The sequence below is a fragment of the Falco peregrinus genome, chromosome 2 (genome assembly GCF_023634155.1).
Source record: "Falco peregrinus isolate bFalPer1 chromosome 2, bFalPer1.pri, whole genome shotgun sequence".
Lineage (NCBI taxonomy): Eukaryota > Metazoa > Chordata > Aves > Falconiformes > Falconidae > Falco > Falco peregrinus.
In genome coordinates this window covers 51329367-51345406 of record NC_073722.1, presented here as the reverse complement: position 1 = coordinate 51345406, position 16040 = coordinate 51329367, and the positions used below count along the sequence as shown (strand labels likewise).

General features: G+C 36.6%; 1 protein-coding gene across 4 annotated transcripts in view; it reads right to left on the bottom strand.

The window, feature by feature from the left end:
- Window positions 1-16040, bottom strand: part of JAKMIP1 (janus kinase and microtubule interacting protein 1) — a 249917-nt gene that overhangs the window by 188529 nt on the left and 45348 nt on the right. For 2 of the 4 annotated variants that reach the window (XM_055797330.1, XM_055797328.1), the window contains exon 2: window positions 7010-7204. The gene's annotated coding sequence lies outside the window, so the exon portion shown is untranslated. Of the gene's footprint in view, window positions 1-4236; window positions 4337-7009; window positions 7205-8721; window positions 8895-16040 lie in introns of those variants that run through there. The other 2 variants (XM_055797329.1, XM_013303792.3) reach the window with 2 other exon arrangements.

The window sequence follows — 16040 nt, the reverse complement described above, 5'->3', positions numbered from 1 at the left end:
CATATATATTATATATGTATATGGAAATAAAGCTTCCTAAATTTGAAAAAATGGTTAGACACAGAACAGACATTACTTGTACATGCAATTTTGAGCTTACTAGTAAGCAAGCTGAGCGTCCATCTTAAGGGGATTGATACAGTTGGCAGTGTATCTCAAATTGCTGAATGCTGTCATAGTCAGGCTGTTTTGGTCACTTAGGGGAATTAAAAAGTGATTCGTTGTTCACTCTGAGGAAAACATCCTTATCCCTTTTACCTATATAACATTTTCCCTTCATTGGAAAAAATTGTTTTCATTTCAGTATACTGTTTCAGTGAGTAAAGCATTAAGATGGTGCAGCATTTTATGTAAAGTTCAGGCCAAGATGTGTCACATGTCACCCAAAGCTTCCAGGAGTCCCTGCAGTTGAATTAAAAGACTCTTACACTTCATTCCTTAGAACACAACCTCCTTCCTACGGTGCCCGCAAAGCAGGCCATTCTCTGCGAGGTCTAAATGGTTCTGTAAATCATCTTTGACCATGGACAAAAATCTTTATTGAGGTTGCATTATCATGTAAATAGGACACAGGTAGAAATCCTAACTTTGTGTCCAGTTGTGTAAAAATACATTAACACCCATAAAATTTCTGCTATGAATCGATCTTAGTATTCAGTTCTGTACCCCTCCCTACCTCATACCCTAAAAAGAGGTGGCAGAAGGAAACCTCAAAAGTTAGGGTCCTGGCAGTGACTTTAGAGGTACACTTAGCCTTAATGAAGACTCATTGGAAAAACATGGAAATCGGTATTGCCAGAAGAAATATTCTTTGCACATCACCCATCATCTCCCTAAACTCGAGGTGAATCTCTGAACAAGATTTTGCTTTAAGGTTGAACTTAGCACAGCTATGGCAGTAACAGTGCAGTTTTCCACTGCTTAAATAGCAAAGCTATACTAGCAAAACTTTGACTAGCTGTTTCCAAAACAGAAAAGTGTGGGTGGGTGGGGGTGGAAGGCATATACCCTGGGGAACAGACTACCAGAATGGAGCCTGCTTAAGAAGGCTCTAATAAAGGAAGAGAGAGAGCTAATCTTCTCAGTTATGTAGGCCACTTACAACTAGTCTAAATAACAGTCCTATCTGCTGTCAAATAATACTCCTATGTGCAGAATCCTTTCCTCACAACCACCAGTTCTCAAAGACAGAAGAAAGTAAAGGAAGACAAGTGCATATCAGAAAAGGAAGAAGAAAAAATGATAAAATGGGAGCTGAAAGTTAGACACAAATTAAGATTTAGTTGTTACCTGGATACACAGCCCTTGTACAGGAAAGGGAGAATGCTGAAGCACTACCTGTTTCAGTGAAAAACATGAAAACTGGGAGCTCTCAAGTGTGACCATGTTCTTTCCCCTCCCAGGGAATATCAATTCAAATGGCTAAGCTACAAACATCTACTCTTTATTACTTTTGTAGCAGTAAAAATCTGGAAACGTCAAATCATAAAGATTTTCACTAACACTTCCCAAATGTAGGGGATTAAGGATGGGAAATTACTAGATGTTTCCTTTGAGATATGCAGGTCTTCACCAGCAAATAGCTAGGGAATGGGCTTCCTTTCACTGTCCTGACTAGAAGGTCTGCTTTTAAATCTTAGATTGATCACTGGAAGGTAATTGAAATGCCCAAATACTCTCCACTTCCCTTCTACTACCAAATTTCTCTTTTTTTTCTTGGGTTGTTAATAACAGCCAGTACACCTGGAAACTGTTCTCCACCTCTTCTTTCATTGACTTTTATTAACTTCAAAAAAACTTATTCACATATAGATCACTAAATGTAAGGTTGTGGAAATATAAAATTATGCTTGTGCAGGAAATTGTTACGACTTGTTACAACCCAAGAGTGCTCTTGCAAGCAGTTTAATGCAAGTTTACTCGAGAACGATGGGAAGTCAGCTTTCCACAGTTTTCTGAAAAGAACAGAAATATTAAACAGCCACTGTTGAACAGACAGAATAAAGTGCAACTGATCCCAAAGGCAAATAATACCAGGTTAAGTCTCAGAAGCATAGCAACGTTCTGCAAATCTTTTGTATTCTGTTCCACCTCTTGTTTGAAACAACCAGAAGGCAATAAAGTACTTCCTCGATACAGAAAGGCAAGCTCCTCAATGAGGCAATAGAAATGTCTCTGCTACAGATTGGACACTGGTCATTTACATCTCAGTGTATTCCTCCACCTGATTCCCCTTTGCATTTCTTAATTTTAAGCTAGATTTCACATAAGCTAACCAGAATTTATTTCCCTCCCCCAGACTTTTACTTTGGTTTTAATAGCAGGAAGTGGTGCACAGGCTAGCAGGGTTGTGGCTAAGAGGCTTATCAAGCTTGCACAGCACCATGTTCAGAAGCTGCCAATTAATCAAATTTAAACTTTTCTCTTACTCAAACGATTTAATTAATTCTGATCCTCTCCACTCGTCAACATTTTCCATCTTGGTCACCTTCAGGACTAAACACAGATTTGCATCCCTGATGATCCTGACTTCAGAGCACACCTGAAAACACCATCATTCTCTCTACATCGGAATCCCCCTCAGACATACACTAGTCTGTCACACTCTTAAACTTGACTTGTCAGCTTCTCTTATGCCCCTTTCCTGAAGTTTAACTAGAGAGAATTCTTCCCGGACCATGAAAAAGTACTGTCCTCAGGGCAGGGCGCTGTAATGATAAACGTGATGAAATTTCAATAGCCAGTAAGACTTCTGGTTTTGATAATATGGTGGGTTTTTTCCAGACATGAAATGCTTAATACATCTGTTTGTTAGTTTGGCTACAATCTCTAAATATCTAAAAATAATTCAGGTAAAGAGCATGACAGAGATTCAATCACTGAAGTAAGTTTCAGACTTCACAACTGACAAAATGTGTTTCTTCAAGATCAAAAGTGAATAAAACGGAACTTAGAAGAACACCTGAAAATGACACCATCTAGTACCCTATGCTAATCCTGTATCTTCAAATTAAAATCTCTGATGAGCAAGCAATTTTTCAACACAAATTAGATTGTTGTTGGTCAATCCTGCAGTTCCAAAGTATATTTATGCTACTCTGCTCCATCCAGACCCAAGGAAAAGGTTTCTTTCTTCATTGTTGTGGATTGTATTTGCTAACTAGCATTGCTGGGCTGACGGTCTGTTTTAGTCAATTCAGTTTCTATACTCACATGTACGGTCCTACGAGACATTAATTCTTCCTCGTATTTTGCTTTCCTCATTTCTGTTTCCTGCTATAACCAACACACACAAGAGCTACTAATTCATTTTTGAATAGGAAATGTTAATTAATATGATTCAAGTAAATATGTTCACATCTGAAGTAACTTTTCAAGCAAACTTGAGGTATACTTTCTACTTCTGTTGAAGTTTAGGTTTTGACACAAACACAGAACACAGTCCACACTAAATAAAAAGTGAACTCAGCTGGGAGATGGAAGTGTTCCAGTATGTAGCATTTCTCAGGCACACTGACTCCAAATCTTATGTAAAATATAGCATGTGCAAAAAGATCACACAAGGCAGAACAGGAGCAGAAAGGTCTCCATGGATTAAAAAAAAAAAAAAAAAAGTATGATAAAAAGCTTTCCTCAAAATAATGCATTATGCTACCCTAGAGTACTTTATTATAAAAGTGCAGCACTGAGCAACAACTTGAAATCGATTGTTATTGTCCAAGTTAATTATAACACAGAAACGGATAAAGGCACATTTTAAAATATTTTTTTTTGCTTAAGACTACTTGTAATACAAAGAACCCCATAATATAGTTAACATAAATATGTATAATCTGTGTGTATGTGCACAGGATGGGCTTCCTTCGGAAAGGATAAGTTTCAGGTGTTGAGGTAGTGTTCTTGAAGACAATTCTCCTGGAAATCAACTTTTATACAATGCTATGCATAAAACACGTCTCCCCCACCCCCCCTATATTGCCACAATCAAAGCACATTATCAATGCTATTTAATATTCACAACACATCATTCAGAGCTATTGAAGTTATAAATTAATGTAAGAGCTGTGAAAAACTTACAAAAAGCTAGAGATGACCATAACCGTGAGAAAGCCTATTTATTAAAAAAAAAAAAAAAAGCACAAGGACAGTATATCCTAAAGGATTATCAAAACTGCCAACTTCATGGTCTCTCACTATTACTTATTGAATGCATATCATGTAGGCTATAGTTCATACCTTCTTTTTAATTCATACTCATTTATGAATATACAAGGATCTTCATAACAGACTGAAGATCTGTTCTGCTCAGTGTCAGGCAGTGAGTCTCACATATATGAAAGACCTTTCCAAGGTAGCAGAAAAACTTGCTCAGAAACATTACCTATCTTATCTCAACACAACCATTACCAGCCACAGACTTATCTAACGGTAAAAGACGCGTGGGAATTCTGCCAGCAGCTGTACAGCTACCAGCTACTCAAATGTATTACCTTCTTATATTTCTAAGTACGAGAAACTATTCTATGCAAGTATGTCATAGTACTTGTTTTCTCTGTTTGAAGAGTAATAGATCTGTAGTTACATGGCAGGGAACAGAAGTAATGTTTATACAGAGGATCACTGAATACAGATTGTTCAAAGGATGTTAAGAAAAAAATTGCAAATATGACAGTAATACCAAAGTTTATCTTAATTTCTGTTATTTAATTTATGTAAATTTAAAGAGAGGGGGAAAAGATCAATTTTGGTAGATTTCATGATCAGTCAGCAAAACAAACAAAGAGCCATTTTAAAAATGTGCCTGGCTCTATACCCAACACACTGAAGTAATCCTGATTTTTCACAGAAGTAGCCAGTCTTCCACTAAAGCAAAGTGTCCACCCATACCTGCAAGAATGTTTGTGTTTACAGAACTGTTCCAAAGAGATAGTTTGGAGATATCAGAAACAGTCTAGCCAAATAAATTAATATTCAAGAAATATGACTAATCAAGTAAGACAAGCTAGGGACCAGATAGGGAGGTTTTTTCCCTGTAGCATTCGGCAAATGTGCATAAGCAATCCAGAGGATGAAATCCCTCTGCTCAAATTTTCATAAGCTAGTTCCAATAGGAATTATCCTTATGGATAATTTGCATGTGACAAAAATCACTTTCCAAAATACATTAGTTGTTGAAGACTCATGTTTTAAGCATTTCATTTTCATTATGCAGAGTCACCTAAATAAAATATTAAGTCTAAATCAATCTGTTAATCTATGTTCAACTGTTTGGATGTACAGGAACAGGACAGACTGAAGGACAACAGAGGGGGAAAAGCATAACTTTAAATAGCATTCCTTTGAAATTTAAAAATCAAAACACATGCACCTTAGCAGAGAGCCAAATTATAATATTCAACAGCTAGTTTTAGAGTTCAGCATTTTAATTCTTCTCAAAATCAGCATCATCTACTTTCTGTTATTTTTAAGTAGACACAAAGATTATTTTTTCCATATACATCTATGACTGAAGCTTCTCATGCATTTTCCCTAAAGAGTTAAACCCAATCAGAAGTAAATGTTGCACTGCCCTCCCAATTACAGAGGAGAAAATTTAGGGTCACATTAGTTTATCTGTTGCCCCCAAAACAAACTTAGTTATTATAATTATTCTCTATAGTAAAAGTTAGTTAATGAACACCAAACTACTTGAGACATATTTTTTCACTCTGAATGTTACTTTATAATGACTATACTGCAAAGAAATTCTCTGAAGCATTAAAATCAAAGATACTAATCAACTATTAGCTGTATTTGAGTGTCAAAGATGACAAGCAAATACTACCCAGACAGACCCTAAGGCATGTTTTATACCCTGTATTGTTCACTTTACTCTTTCCTTCTTCATTAATTTTTCAGTAATGATCATGCACTCTACAGATGTCATTACCCATAACACTTGCCTTACTTAAGGTCATACTTTACCCTTCCATTCAGAAATGAAAAGTAAGTTTTCATTATGCACTATATCAAATATAATGGCAAGATTGATGAGCAGCAGAGGCACAACAATTTGAATACACAAACTGCAAAGCATCTACTAGGAAACGATATTTCCTGGGTTACTGTTGCTTTCCTTTTCTTTCTGCATTACAGTTTATTGACGAACTTCAACTATATTTGCAACATTAATCTTGATTAAAATATCATTTCCAGGGGCCAGTGGCATTTTGCCACAGTAAGGACAGTTACACAGAGTGGTGGTTGCCCAGTTCTCCTAACATTTCTAATCCTAGTAGCTGTATCATCACTGCAGTTCCACTACAGGACTACCACAAGATGAAAAAGCCAGGAATTAGGCACTGTGTTAAACTGTCATCCTTACTAAACTCCTCCCAGTAGGAGGAAACTGACAATTTTCCCCATATAGTAGATGATCCTTGAAGCAAACAAAATATTGTGGTGGGGTTTTATGCATAGTATATATAGCTGCCTTCTGAACACCCAGACACGTGTATACTATAAACACAAAAGTCAACAGAAGGTTGGAAAGTCTGTCAAAGAAGCTTAGCATCCAACTGAGACAAAAGTAACTAAAGTCTTTCTTATTAATGGTGACAGGTATAGATGAAGCAAGACAGCAGTCAAGTTAGCAAGCAAATGATAAGCTTAGGACACTGAACAACATTCTGTACCGCATATTTTAGATGCCATGGGCAGGGGAATGCCTTACAAAGTAAATAAAGAAAAATCTCAGTAGGAAAATATTCGTATCATCAATAAATTTATTCACTGAATATAGAAAGTCTCTATGTAAATCATATTCAAGCAAAGACAAAAACTTTGTAGAGATTTGGTTTATTTTACTGCCTGCAAAATCTAGTTGGGTTTAAAATATAGCTCAGTTAAAAAAAAAAAATTCAAACTTGAAGTTTCAAATCATATTGTCTCTAATAAATTGATAACATCATATCTGTACTGTAGATTTATTCTCATTCTACCCAACAAACATGCTTGCAATGCACAGTACCTTTCTTTTGTCCACAGGTTGCTGAGGCAGCGGTGTTTGATTTTAGCTTACAGGGGTGAAGACTGAGCAGCGCCAGTAGCTAAGTCACTAGGTATGTTTGTACTGGGACTTTCCACACCACAATGCCTAGTCCTGTTAGCACGTTCTCTTTTTCATCAGCAAGGAGGGATTTCTGAGCAATATTAGTGACATCATCTGTTAAACAAAAGAAAAGAGATTTAATACAAATCAAATTTGATTAACAGCTTTGATGGTAGCAATGTAATAAAAAAAATATATACACAGGGTAACAATGCAGCAGAATAATCTATCATGCAGAATTACAAGCATGGCCTCTTCTTTATATTAAGAACACATATGCAGAGTTTACTTCACGTTTTTTTACTAGATAGCCCTCAATGAAAGCAAGACAAAAACTGCAAAGCTACTTGCCAATTAGACCACATCAATCCAGACTGTTAACGCAGCATAGCTAACACTAAATTCGTATTCCATTCCAACACAGGTTACTTGGTTTTGGCCTACAGGCTTAAATTGTCACAGTGGCCGCTTATAAATTGTCCCATACAGACTGGCCACTGTCATGGATCTTTATAAAACCTCAAAATATACCAACATAAGGAAGTTATCATGTGTTCTGTTGAAAAGAGGACAAGACTGAATTTCAGAAAACCTGAATTCTATTCTTCTGTGTATAACTCTCTTGTACAGCAAAGGTAACGATGACAATTTCCTCTCTGAAAAAAGCCATTAAGAAGAGATGCACAAAGCCTTCATATTGCTTCATTTCACATTTCTTGATGCTATTTCAACATGTTCTGATCACAAGGGGAAACACTCAAATCTTATTGATATATATACTAATTGTTATTTTGGATTGATATTTCCCATGCACAGAAAAACCTATTTACAAAAAGAAAATTATGTTTATGGAGATATCCTTATGGAAAACAGCACTCTGAAAGCTTAATGACTAGAAGAAACTCAAGTTCCTTAATGAGTATCATCTATTTCCTGGAGTCTCTACTTGTGACAGCACCTTTATTTATGCTGTGGGGTACGCAAAGAGAGTAAAGTCTCCTCAATGATAAAACTTCTCATAGTACACCCTTTGTGTTAAAGTGTAAGCCAGTGATTGAGTAAAAGTGATCCGGAAAGACAAACAAATTTCAGCAATGTCTAGTGCAAACACGGCCATACTGGGATCTCCAAAGCAGAGGGCTGGCACATGGCACAGAATCAAACTCCCTGTTTTTTGGGCAGGAGAGCTGGGAGCCGGGAGAGCACTGAAACATGAAGCATATCTCTATTACCATGTACATGGTTCAAGCCTTCACAAAAACCTGTACTTCACATAAAATGCATCAGGCTTGTATCCAACAGTACCAGTCCCAAAAATGTAACTCCCAAACTATTCCCTTTGCTGGGAAGCATTGTACTCATTTGCAGTGGTTTGTTTAAGGTTATGAACTTACTTGTTCAATAAAGACAGCCATCAAGGCAGTATTTAATGAAGTAAGAAAAAAAATAATAATCTGCATACTCATTTCCTTAGGGCCAGGTTCACTGCTGGGAGAGAATACTTTTGAAGAGGATGAAAGTACAGCTAGGGCCTGATCATGGCAGGAGATCAAAGTGCTGAAACAGCTTAGTCAGCATCTTTAAGTAGCACAGAAAGTTGGAAAAGAGGAACTATTTATATAGTAACAAACCTCCTCAGGGGAAGAGGGAGACCAAGAGCCTCTATTTTTTATGACATCAGATACCTCTGATTTCACCTTATCTTCACCATCCTTTTTGAGTTGCCCTGTTCGTAAATATCCCGATAGTGTTATTTCACATAATGAAACATTTTGTTGCTTTCTTCTGGCCTTCAGGAAGCAATCTGAATACATTTGAATAAAAAGGAAAGAGAAGGTTTCCCACGTTAACATGTAAATGTAGAAAAATCTAAGAGAAACAAGAACTGACTTGTAAAAAGCAAGTAAAGACAGCAATCAGGCTGGTAAGATGACAACAAAACAGAAAACACCCACACAACTCCAAAGAAAAAAAAAGACAAAAAACCCCATGACTTCAAAGTCACAAGTTATCCAGGTAAGTTGTCTACATTTAAAAATGTACTTGTTTTAGCAGATCTATTTATGGCATGATACCAATTCTTCTAAAGGAGAAGTTCTTAGATTTTAGAAAACTCATCATTAACAGTTGTATTTAAATTCTCTAGTAAATTTTGAAATAAAAAGTACGTTAATAAGATACATATTTTGGCCAACTGGCCTCCCTATAGAAAGAGAACAGTGTTTATGAATGTTTTGAGAGAAGGATGAAACATAGATATAGAACCTGCAATTTCAAGTTGCATTAATAATAGCATATATAATAAAAATAGTACAGTGAAGTGACAATATCCACTTTTTAAAGTGGATGTTTCAGTGGCATAGCATACAAGTGAGATTAAGAAAGATGACCCCCTTCTTTGGCAATTGTCTTGCAAAAAACTATGGCAAATTTAGAACATTCAATTATGCCAGCTACTAGAAATTGTTAGAGTGCTATTCACAAAGAATAACCAGCAACCACTGGAAACCTACAACCCAATAATCCTTCAGTAATCTTCCTATAGCTTCTTAAAAGATACAGTAATACAAAAATAACTTAAAATAATTGGATACTTAATTTCTCATTTCCAGTAACTGCTAAACTAAATCTACTTTGAATGGCAGTGGGGGAAGGATAAAGAGGGGAAGCTGTTGCTGTGGAAATGTATCTGTTAACCTACAAACAGAGCATAAACCACACCTGTTCAAATTCATTCAACTCAAAATATATCATGCACACCATAAACTCCAGGAGCCAAAACTATTACAGAAATCATTTGACAGATGAGCTGTGATAAATTGCTAATTTCACTCAAGGTAATAAAGTCACCAACATATGCATATCCTGTAGTTATGGCAGTACATGCTAAATAGAGAAAGTCAACTCAGTTGTGTTCTTTAATATATAATGGCTCTCTAGACAAAAGTTCAGTGTTATAAAAATGAAGGTTTTTATTTCTGTTTACATGGAAATGACTTGCAACACTTGTAAACACTTCCCAGTTAGGAAAGGTTAGAAATTATCCAAGTTTGTTCATTTGGGCTTTTAATTACAAACATAGAATCTTTGGTGAAATTTCTGTTTCCTACACATTATTCCATAGTATGAGGTAGTTTCATATCTTGGGAGCAATATAAATTTAAAGGTAAGAGAGTAAACACTGACGCCAACCTACTCTTTTCCTTTAGATTCCCAGAATAAGAAAGCATTCAGATTCTCAGAGATTTCAGTGAGATCTGTTCGTATGGGGAACCTTAGTCCATTTTAACTCTTAAACACAGTGCATTGCTTGCAGAAGGTTTAAAAAAAAAATAATTACTAAGGTGGAAAGATATTTTGTAATTCTTCTTGGAAAGTAGAACAGTTGAGGACAATTCCACTGACAACTGGGGTAATGTCACGTGCAGTCCATAAACACATGTCCTGCAGACTGCAAGGGGGGTTGGGGTGGTGAATGTGTGTGTGGTGGGGGTGGTGTTGGGGTCTGCAGCTGGTCTGCAGACAAGTTAGTTGACTTCAAAGACTTAGCCATGTACCTTTAAGACAGCCACAAATTGTCAGGTATGTAAACAGGATGTGAAGAAACGGAACTTAGAACCACAGCACCTATAGCAACAGCAAATAGCAAGCAAGAAGGACACAAAAACCTATCAGGGTCTAACACCTGTACTGTCTAAGATATATAAATAGTTTGTATAAACAATAAAGGCCATTTTGTCCGAACCCAGCCATGCAGACATAGTGTTTTTTTCAGTCCGCCTCGACTTGTGTCACCACAGGATGGATCTCAAAAGAACTCCTTTTTCCAAACCCTTCCTCCTGTCCTTCACAACTCAAACAGTAACAGGTAGGGACCAACTATAATCTTCAGAGAAAAAAAAATAAGATAAACAACACTCACATCCTTAGCATGTGCTAACAACAAAGCAGTTTCCCCGAATGTTTCAGAAGCCCTCCCTAGATCATTGTACAGCTGATCTAAATTTTGAAGACATTATGGAAACAAGGCTTTTTGGTTTTAAAATGACTAAACAGAAAACATGGTAGCCAGTGACAAGAATGACCCAAATAAATGACAACTCCTTTGGGAATACAGTGCCGAGCATATCTGTGAGTCCTCTCCAGTAGCTGCTAGAAATTTTGCTTGGCAAATGCTTTGTAACGGGAATGTACATTACCACTGGCTTTTTTTCAGAAGCTATTCTAATCGACAGGTTAGAGGACGGAGGGAAGGGTTCCTTCTTACCACCAAATATTCAAGTATTTAAAAAAACGTACTTTCAAAAAAACCCATCACATTTTACTACACTACCTTGTTTTCTACTCTAAAGCTTTATATCCATAATATTAATTTGAGGTGTAATTTGTCAGTAAGACATCTATTTGTCAGGCATATAAATTACACACAAGAAGACGGCATCTTCCCATTCTTGCCTCCAGTCTTTGATTTCTTAGGATGTGACATTTGCTTTGGTACCAGATCCCCTGGGATTTCCAGCAGAGCAAAGAATTTATTTACACATAAATAAAAGCTGCATAGACAAAGCCCTTCAAGAACGGGATTTGTTCTTGCTGTCGACATGTCACATCAGCAACAAACATTGGTACCCAATATACATCACTTGCTCTCTACTTTACCCATTCAGTCTTCACCTACTACACCATATTACAACCAGAAAATGTGATGCCTTCTCTGTGGCTGCACTAAAGGAGAATGGGAGAAGGAGAAAAAAAAAAAAAAAGAATCTAGATGGAAGCTTCAATGTAAAACATTGTGAATGCATCATGGCCTGAGGTACAAAAAGCACAGATCACACCACAGAGGCATACCCTTTGAACACAAAGACTTACAATACTATGACGTGGCATTTTCAAGCCATTCTACATATCCTCAGCAATGTACACTTAGCAAAATGTGCAAACACCATCTCCATTCTTTATATAGTGAACAAACAAAGAGGACAGAATTACTTCAGGAGCTTTTCCCTACTTTTTTTTTTAGTATCAACTTTTAGGTTGATATAGCAGAAATCAAATCCTAATAAGCAGCAAGTTCTTGCCCACAAACACTTCTTCAGTCACTACCAGGAATACTGATGGGAATTTTCTTGATCTGTTTTAATCTCATTTTTATTATAAAATATGTCTTTGACAGTCAAAACACAGAATTTTTATCTGGGTACTAGAAACAATGACAGACATAAAAGTAGTCGCTCACTTCCCTACCTCCTCCATATTATAGCTTTCTGGTTTGGCATCTCCATAACAAGTCACTCCTTGGGGTTCATTTAAACTTCTGTCAGCAGTAGTGGGCTACCAAAAACAGGTCAAGAATTGAAGTTTGTTTCTGAGTTGTTCTCTATTGCCTTACTGTAGACTACTAAGCCGCAACTCCCAGGAGGGCCTACAAATGGCTGGTAGGCATCACATCATACAACAGTGCTTTCATAGGAATTGATATCATTCGTGACACCTTGTTGTTTTAATTGGATTGTCTATGCAAAGAAAAATCTTCCTAATCATTCTCTTTTTTTTCTGAAGTAGGAAGCATACTAATTCTTGAATGGACGTTTCGGAAGAACGTGAATGTGGCTTGTTTGTACAGTTGATTTAACACCACAAAACACACTTGGAAAATAGTTACAGCATTTACTAGATTTAGGTGACAAATACGGTGTGCCAACTGCAGGACACAGTTGCTTGTGTGTTCAAAAGTAGGCAAATTATGTTTTCTATCCTACATGGTGCTTATTTATAATAAAGATATACAAAAACTTTCTCGGTAATTAAGATGATTGGGATGAAGTAGCAATCATATGGGGAGAGTTATCCATGTGAAATTACATCCTTAAAGACTACCAATAATTAACTAATAAAGTTATGAATGACATTCTGTGTTCATTAAATATCAAGTGCATTAATGCTGTTAAAAAACAGATTCAATGAGCTTTTAGTGAGTGTGGCCAGAGACTACAGAGCCTCTTTACACTAAGAACCAATCTTTTTTTACATTAAAAAAAAAACACAAACCAAAAAACACTCAACATAAAATGTTTTCCCCGACTCAGATCTCCTTGCTGAAGGCTGAGGCTGGTGACACCTCAGCCTGTTTACATGAGTTTGTGAGCTCTTCTTGTTCCCAAGTCTGTCAAAGGAGCCAGCCTGCTTCCTGAAGGCTCACCCCTCCGAGACACCTTCTTTCACACCAAATTAGCTTTTAGAATAGCTTCCATACAGCTAACGGGTCTTACAAAATCAGACTATCCTTGTATAAGTACAACATTAATGTTTACGTTACCATAGGATTCATACAAATTCAAGAGAGACAGTAATGTCAAAGCATTATACAGCCATCCATACTACATCACCTATAGCAAAGATAAAATTGGGAACTATTTTTCCTCCCTACTTCCACACACAGCGTTCAGTGCTGCATTACCAGAGTGACCAAGATTGCTGATGTAAGATCACCACTTAGACTGGCCCTTGAAGGGAATATAAGCTTACTCGTGGAATAATTGTCTTCCTCACTGTTTTGGATATTCAAGATTTTTGAGTTTTAAAGCCTGAACAAAAATTCTTCATACATCTCTCACCAATAAGGCAATTACACGTACTTGTATGTCCGAAGTCCTTCACACAATAGAAAAGCAAAGGTTTCAGCTTCCAAAAAGAACTTACTTTTCCACTAGTGCTTCCCAGGACCTAGTATTTATTATTAAACTTAAGCCTAATGCAAGATTTATTAGGCTACTCGGGCCTTTTAGCTTCTCTCACGTACGGCTTATTTGCTATTTTGCCTCAGCAGTTCATGCAGTATATAAATATGTATGACATTCATTTAGCATTTATATGGGTATGAGCAAATATATATATGGGTGGCCCTGTACAGAAACAGCTGGATTCCTAGAGTATGAACAATCAGAAGCCTGCTTCTTATATCTTAACCACAAAAAGCCCTCATGCAAAGGCTAGACTTTATTCATTTAGCTTAATTGACTTTTATATGATTAATTAAAAAGTAATAAATTTTCACATCAGCATATAGCATGAGTTTAGAAACTGCCATGTGACTACTGCTACAAATAATAGCATCCACTTTAAATTCCCTTGTGTACTCATAAGAAACCTTTACTGTGTCACAACAGTGATATTTCATTGTATGCATTTTATTTTTCAGAGATTTTGACAAACTATTGACAAAACTCTTCTTGGAGCCCTGTGGCAGTCCTTCCTTTAGCAGGATCCTTAGCCAGATCCTTACAGGTACCAGAATTCTTAAAATACGTTGTTCTATAAGATAAAATTTTAAATGAATACATGTAAAAGTAACAAACAAACAAAACCCAACCAAAAAACCAAACAACAACAAAAAAAACCCAAAAAGAGAGCCAAGTGCTATGCCAAGGATCTTTGCCAGCTGGAAGCTGGTATCACATGAACAACTGGAAAAGTATAAGCTTCTGCTTTACAATGTTACAAAGATCTTGTAGGATCACACAGTATTTCCCTTAACCTTTTCCACTAATGAGATAAATTTTGTCTTTAGAGGCTGCTCTTTTTACAAACCCTTGTAACTAATTTTTTGGACAGTTTGTTCAAAAAAAGGAAGAACGGTAGCTATCTGAAACAGGTCAAAGGATTTGGAAAGCTAGAATATATTCTGTCTGAACAGGATAGAATTATCCATCAAGAAGGGGTAGATAAGATGTCAGAGATCCATGACACAGTCCACCATAATGTTGCTATCTCTTTCTAACTCTGTAAAATACATATTCCTAGGCACAGACATGTATGCATACAAAAAACCCATACCTAGTCAAATTAGAAGTAACATTAAGTTGGGATAAATTTGATTTTTAAATTTCAGCACTAACTTTTCTTATTATTTTGCTTTTCAAAATACAGCCCTCTTAACAGTGCTGCAGGATCAGCTAGCATATACTCCAAAATTAAGGAGGCCAAAGATAAAGTAGTTTGACACCCCATTTACAAACTAGTTACCAACTCCCCATCCCAGTTCCCTCCTCTGCCCCTTGACATATACACCCCTATCTTCCTTTTTACTACTGACACACAGTGTCTATTGTAAGGCTAAATAAAACAAGAAACTAAACAAATATTTTACATCAAATCCACAGTTTCACAGAACTCATCATCCAAGAATAACTACACAGGTCATTGCTAGTACTTCTCCCTTGCAGACCGCGTATGCCAAGGGAAGAGGTTTACCCAAGGTCACCCAGTGAGTCAGCAACAAATTGTGAAAAGAACTCGGTACAGCTGAGTCCTATGTGCTTGGACTGCAGCTCACAAGTTAACCCTGCCTTGGAAGGAAACCTGCGCTTTTATACCCAACAGCATCAATTTGCTCTATTAAGACACAAATTGGGCAATCTCATTGATGTTAGGTTTGTAGTCTATTATTAGTAAATGCTTCAGTTCTAACAGCAGTTACCAATATCTACATTTCTCAGACATGCATAGCAGCTACAAAGTGCGCAGATCCTGGGTGCTTAATAAAGACTTCATAATGATCATAAAAATGACACACGTAGATACATCTGCAAATTCTGTGCTTCTCAATGCAATCAGGTTTTCTTCCACATTTTGACAAAGACTTAAAATTTAATAAATATCAGCACCCAGCCAGCATATTATTCCACCTACTCATAAAAGGGATATTTTTCTGCTCAGAGACAGCATGTTAAAGTGATTCACAGGAGGAGATGATAAAAGTTTCATTCTCCCAGAAACCTCAGCAAGTCCAATTAAACAAAGACAAGCATAATAGTTTGAAACAGGCACTGTTTGATACAAAGACATCACTATCTTTCAGTGAAGGACTGCACGCTAGTTTTACATGAACAAAGAGCTGCTTCCAATTAAAATCATAGTAATGGGGGATGGGAGAAAAAAAAAATCAATT